This window comes from Brassica oleracea, chromosome C9 (genome assembly GCF_000695525.1).
Source record: "Brassica oleracea var. oleracea cultivar TO1000 chromosome C9, BOL, whole genome shotgun sequence".
Taxonomy (NCBI): Eukaryota; Viridiplantae; Streptophyta; class Magnoliopsida; order Brassicales; family Brassicaceae; genus Brassica; species Brassica oleracea.
The window spans coordinates 9,842,726-9,850,057 of record NC_027756.1 but is presented as its reverse complement, the minus strand read 5'-3'; the positions used below and the strand labels follow the sequence as shown (position 1 = coordinate 9,850,057).

At 29.5% G+C, this 7,332-nt stretch overlaps 1 long non-coding RNA gene across 1 annotated transcript; it reads left to right on the top strand.

Moving 5' to 3' along the window:
- The first annotated feature begins 6,044 nt into the window (after positions 1-6,044).
- Positions 6,045-7,332, top strand: LOC106315622. The gene is made up of 2 exons (XR_001264634.1): positions 6,045-6,228; positions 7,032-7,332. It is a non-coding gene; the product is annotated as an uncharacterized LOC106315622 (long non-coding RNA).

Genomic DNA, 7,332 nt, shown 5'->3' with positions numbered 1-7,332 from the left:
ATCATATAATATATTATGTATGTTAAGCTATATTGTAATGAATAATGGCAATATATGTAATTAGTCTAATGAGGAGAGGGCTTTTAATTAAAAGGTGTGAGAGTGATTCTAGTGTTGACACCTAAGAAATGACAATTTGGTTAATAACACATAGCTCAAGGTTAGTTTAAAATAATGCTCCTCAAATAATAAAAAAAGGATCAGAGACAAGTTCACGCAAGTTAGTTATATCCATATCAATCTGGCTCAAAGGAGGTCCATCAACCATTGCATGAACATTCTGAGATTGATTCTTAAAAGATATCATTTTAATGAGTTTAGTAGAGACAAAATCTCTCACATCGAAAGTTGAAAGAAATCTTAAATAACATCCCCTATATATTAATTCTAGAGCATTACAACATATTTTCATAGCCACGTGTCATCACGATAATGATTCTTAGAATTGTTAGAAAAATAAGTTGGTCCATATAAATATATATTATGTTTTTTATTAAACTAACCATCAAATTAATTAGTAGTGTACAAAATATTTTTTTTTCTTTCCTTAAATAAAAACTACGGAATTACCTAATATGATTAACATATATATGACAATTAATGATTATGAATAATACATATTTGCTAACAATTTTTCTAACCTCTCTCTTTTTTGTTTAATTTTATACTATTAGGAAAATTCAACAATCACATTAATCATATAATAAAAAAATTAGTTTTTTTCTTATATATTATATTTTGAATTTTTAAAAACGACTATAAATTACTAAAAATAGTAAAAGTACCACATTGAAAATTTTATGATCAATGGTTTAACGTTTTTTGTTCAAGCAAGATGATCATATATCGTAGGGATGGACGTTCAGATACACGTTGGGTTCGTATCAGGTATCAGTATAAAGGTATAAAACCCGTTCAGATATTTCTACACTTCGAGTCGAGTTTGGATATTTTATGTTCGGGTTCAGATATTTTGAGTCGGGTTCGGATATTTAAATTTTGAATAAAAATAAATAAATGATTCGTTGTTTAAGTTTTTTGTATTTAAAATATATTTTAGCTGGTTTTCTAATTTTAAAAAAGTAAACTATTAATAAGTTTGGAGATAAAACTTTAAAAATAGAAAGATAATAATTTAGTTGTTGTTTTGAAATTTTAGATGCAACTTTTGTTAATGCAAGAAACAAGAGCTTGATATATATTTTAAGTGAGTAGCAAATAATTTTGTCCATAATTATATGTATATTATCTAATTTTGAGCAATAAACATCATTAATATAAATATTTTGAATAAAATGAGAGTAGTAAACTATAAATATAGGGTTAAGTATACTTATGTTTGGTTATCTTCGGATATCCATTCGGGCTTGGATATTACCCGTTTGGATTCAAATATTACCCGAACTGGTGAAATAAGTAATTTGTTTTGTTATTCTAGAATTAGATGATTTTTAGACCGAGATGGTGAATATATACTAGACAGACATTTATATTTTTAATCTGCACTTATATATTCTATAACAACTTAATATATTAGATTTGATTACTAATCTGTTAATATAGTTTGCTGGTGAGTTTTTTCAAAATTTTGATTTTTAGATATGTATCTGGAGTGAAACTAATTTTTACAGATGTCCATTTTTTAAATTGACACTTATTTAATTTATCGAATTCATAGAAGAAGTTTAAAAAAAGAAACTTAACTCATATCAATAAAACAAATACGAGAATGAAAGCACAATTTTATAGAGCTAGAAAATTAACTCACTTACAGAGAGTCAATAGTAAACAAATCGAGAGCAAAAAACCTAACCCCCTTTCGTCATTATACAATCGATGTTGCCTATTTGGTTTTTGTGATTTGTATCAGCCGCAAAACTTAATTTTCTTTTGTGCATATGAAGTCTTAAAAATAATTAAAATGAGATGTAATACGTTAACTCTTCAATAATGATGATATATTTAAGATACCAATATTTGTATTCGTCATTTTATAATCGATAAAGATTGTAGTGGTACAAAATGTTAAAACCATTTAATAAACAAACATTATTATAAAAACCAACTACGCGCATGCGCGCGGATTATCATCTTGTATAAAACATATTGGTTAGTCCACTTATCACTAATTAATTTTATGTTGAAATATATATAACTTAACATGGTATAAGAATCACTTTATGTTGGACCACTCCATGGATGTTGTTCCCACAATTACACACTCTTGAAAATAAAAAAAAAATGTTAATAAATAAATGAAAATCTTAGTTGGAGAAATAATTAACCAATATATTAAAGTTTCTTCAGTTCACTTATCATCAAATGATTTTAATTTGGAAGTTCATGATAAACTTGAATTTAACAAAAACATGTTTTATGAAAACGAGTAAAATTGAAACTATAAATTTGTTTGGTTCGATTTGATTCAGGTGTCATTTTATCCAATTATTTCATCAATTGATTTGAACTTCTCTTTTCAAAAAAAAATTCTTTATTTTAGTTTAGGAACAAATTCGTGCTCCTTAGGAGATACAATTATTATAGGATAAACCGGAATTTGATTTCGTCACCTGGCTGGCAATTAAAGGTAAGAGCTTCTATAGAGTATGCTTTCGAAGTAGAGGTTGTATAGAAGAAACTTATTTGTTTTGTTATGAGCCAGAAAAAAAGTTAGTAGAGATCACATGCTCTTTGTCTGTACATACATATTGACGATTTGATTGCGACACTTAAAGACTACGGATTAATGACAGCCAACCATCATTTTATTATTCCTTTGATGCGATTTATCATATATTGAGATACGAATGAAATACGCACACACATCATCGTTCCCAAAAAAAAAAACATCATTGTTCATGTGATTGAGAAGTTTTTTTAAAACACATGATGATTAATCTCTTTGCTATTTTCATTATCCATAGTTTTTTTTAAAACTTCTTCCAATGGTGATTCCGAACAAGAGGAGTTAACTAAGAACTTTTCTTAATTGTTTTTTCTTTTGGTTTTCTGCATATATTTTACATTAATTTTTATTTAGTTGATTAGTAAAGCTAACATTTAATTCAAAAATACAACATAAGTGGCTTTCAAATAACATAATACAAATTTAGTATTGATTATATATATTTTTAGATGTAGCTAATTGTTGGAAATAGATTGCATCCTTCCGTGAGATCCGTCAAATAAAGAGTTCGGCTTACGAAGTCGACTCAACTCAGTGTTACTTGGCGCCACGACCTCAACACTATTCGGCGTCATGAGTTTGGCCGACGTGCTCGGTTCGATTGCTCGACGGCTATAAGAATGCCTCAAGGAGCGGTCCAAATGTTCGGTCGATAAGCTCGGTCCACTTTACTAGGTTAAACCGATTTAGGGCAAAGTGATGAGTGGGTTCAGGTATAAAATGAGGATAAAAAAAGACTAGAAGGAGCATTCAAAATTGGTCACAAAAGACTTACGGCTAGAAATTAGGATTTTACTATGTCTTAGCTCTTTTTCGTTGACTTGCATTTTTTGGTATAATCCACCTAGTGCTGGTTTATTTATCTCTTGTTCACACACATTGTAACACTTTCCTCATCAAATTAATAAAAACGCTTTTGAAATAACTTACAGTTGAATTTTGTTCTTCTTATTTAAGCTTCCCAAATTTAGATTCAACACTAACTACGACCTAACTCTTGGTCAACTAATTAGATTTAAGAGTGACAAAATTTTGACCAGCGTTTTGAAAGTGGAAAATTATTTTTGGTTGATAAATTTACTAACCCGCCTGTTTGTTTGATAATATTTTCAAGCATGGACGTTCGGTTCGGTTCCAATTTGTTTTGTTTTTGTTGGTTTTTTGTTTCAGTTCGGTTTAAGGTTTTCAGTTTTTTCGATTTAAGATATATAAATCGTTTGATTATTTATGAAATTGAGTTTGGTTAGGATGATTGAATATTTTGGTTTTCATTTTGTTCTAGATAATAATTTTAGAAACCCGATAAAATTTCTCGTTTGGGTCATATTTTCGGACAGTTTTGAATTATGCTCGTAAAATCACATTTTGAATTTTTTGAATAAAATATTCTCATACTATAAACCACCTATCTTCTACAACGGGAGCAAATCTTTTGAAACCGAATTTTGATCCGTGCTCTTTTTGGTTTAATTTTTTTAATTTTTTTACAGTTGATTTTTAAGTTTAAATAAATCTATAGAGAAATTATGTGAGACATAATGCTATACGGTTTTACATATATAGAAGGCATAGATGCGGGTCCAAAACTATAATCTAAAAAATGCTTTAACAGCATTAAATATGATTTCAGAGGCTAAAAAGAATTAGAGGCAAGTTCGTTACCATGTTTTAGTGGTTATCAAAAATATATTAAAAATTGATTGGTTTTGATTTTCTTGTTATAATTTGATTTCTTAGGTTTTGATTGGCAGATCAGATGATAAAACAGTAATATTATGTTATAGAAGCAGTATGCTGCATAACCTGTATTCTTTTGTTAAACTATTTAACAGAATGATTGGTAGATCAGTATGAACATGCTATTTAAAATTATTATAAAAATTAGTATAGAATATATAATATATTTATTTATATTGAATATATTTATGATATATATATATATATATATAATTAAGAAAGATATATAATTAATTTATTTTTTAATAATATCAAAATTATGTTTATATCAAAAAATGTTACTTTAAAAATAAATTTTACAATTAAATTTTTTATTTTTAAAAATCATATTTCACATTTAAAATATAATCAAATTTATAATTAAATTATTTATTTAAATGTGAAATATTATTTTTAAAAATTTATTTTTATATTAAATTTATTTTAGAAATCAAAATTTTATTTTCTGGATAGAAAATAATTTTATGATATTATAAAATAAAATAAATGAATTAATTATAATGTTTTTTAATTTTACAAATTGTAAATGCAAATGCTCTACTAAAATCTTCAAATGAGAGCATTGACCAGAGAACTTTGGAGAACATTAGCATTTGGTAAGTGTTTTTCTAAATGTTTTTCTAACAAATGTTAATTGGATAATGTAGAACATAATGCTTATGATAATGCAGAACATAATGCTTATGATAATGCTATGCCAATCATTAAATAAAATAAAATGAATTATTATAAATTTTTTTTAATTTTACAAATTATAAATGCAAATTCTCTATTAAAAGCTTCAAATGAGAGCATTGACCAGAGAGCTTTTGGAGATCATTGGCATTTGGAAAGTGTTTTTCTAAATGTTTTTTTTCTAAATGGAGATCATTAGCATTTGGAGATCATTATAATACTTATGATAATGCTCTATAAACTAAGGCCTTAAACTACTATCTCACTTTGGTGGTTAGTATTTAGTAATGAGTTTGTAACTATTAGTTTTCTCAAAAAAAAAAATCCAAAACAAAACCATGACTATTATATTTTTACCTAAAACATAGCTGCATGGAAAAGTTACAATGGGTTATGAACAACCTGCAAAGAAGACAAAAAAAATAAGTGAAAGAAAAGAAGGACCGTGTCGGCCATATCAACTACTTTTTTACTTTTCGTCAACTAAATCATAACAAAACCCGAATACTTGTCAACTTTTTTTTTTTCTTGTGTTGTCAAAAGAAGTAATTTAATGTTTTACTTTCGTTTAAAGTCCATGCTATCTCGAATTTCGGTTACTCTAGTTGGATACTAATGGGCCCCGAAAATATTCTGACATCTGTCTTACGTGTGTAACAGGTAAAAAACTATTTAAAAGTTTTTATATTAAAATAATTTTAGTTAGCAAAACAAAAAAACTATTTTAAAGTTTTTTTATATCAAAATAATTTTGAGCTTTTTCTACAATTTACAGAAAGTACTAAAAATTTTAGAAAGAAATACAAAACTTAAACTACAAAAAAAAACCAAAGCCCATATTAAAAAAAATATAAATAGGCATGATTAAAAGAGGTCTCCTACTCTTATATCCAAAGTCAATCTATAGAAAGGTGGAAACCGTAGTATCGTTATTACATCTCTAGTGCAGTCATCACGGCGAGAGAGAGAGCCACATTTCGATGAGCTGATACCAAGAATCTGGACGGAGTAAACATCACTAAAAAAATAAGAAGATCAATATTTGGTGAACTATTACGAAGGAAGAGTCGCTTGAAAGAGCACAAGAAATGGAAAGAAAAAAAGAATCAAGAAAATAAATCTAGTAAGAGGTAGTTCTCAAAAACAAAACAAAAAAAAAGTGAAAAAAAAACCACCCTACTCCTCCATCTTCTCTCTAGCCTCTTTCCTTTAGCCTTCCTAGCTCTCTCTCTCTCTTTTTCTTTCTATCTCAAATCTTTGGATTTCAACCTTTCCTGGCAGATCTAACCGATTTTGCGGGAGTCCATCGTTATGGTGAGGTTGACGTGTCGGGGAGCCTAAAGGTCCTGACTTTGACCGTTTGTGGTTCGCGGGAGCATATATATAGGTTCAGATCTACATGGCTTGTTCTGTCCGATCCGGGGCGTCGATGCCTCCTTCCTCCGCCTCTGAACCTTTTGGCTTTCATCGAATGGTTGGCGGCGTTTGAGACTCTTGCCGAGAACCTCATCGTTTTGTTCCCTTTTGGTGGCTTTTCATGACGAATCTCTCTCATGTGGCCGACTGTTCTTTCCCTCCTCCTTTGTTTTGCTCTGCTGGCTTCTAGGGATTTGAGAACTTACCCTTTGTTTATTTGCTTGATTTTCCCCTCGGTGAATCTTTTCCTTCGTCACATTTATGCATGCTTTGAGGATTGATAAGTTTTTTAAGCTTTCAACTTAGTTGAGGTGACTTATCTGACTGGTGTATTCTTGTGGCTTTCGTTGGTTCATCGGCGATCTCTTTATCTCTTCTTTTCTTATCTTATGTCCTTTTTAAGATTGAGATGGTGTTTGATTTCTCTCCATTTCTATTGTTTTGTGTTTTTTTTATTCGGGCTTTGCTTAACCGTTCTAGACATGTGATTACTCAATTGAGTTATGTTCTTCTGCAGCGGAACATAATGATTAGGTCTTGAATAGTGGTGGCAATCTGACTTTGGCAACTTTGGTATAACTGTGGGAGATGGTTCTCGAGGCTTTTCTATCTCGAAGATGCTGGCCAGACGGGCCTTCTCTGACTTCCCGTAAAAATTCCTATGTCGCAGAGTGTAGCTTCGTCTTCTAAAGCTACTTTGTTTTTGCATAGTCCTCGGCTCTTCCCGATTGCGAGGTCTGAGGGATTGCCTCAGAAGCAAGAGCTCGTGGCAACAACAATGAAGACTCCCATACTTCGAGTCTATCAGAAATCTATGC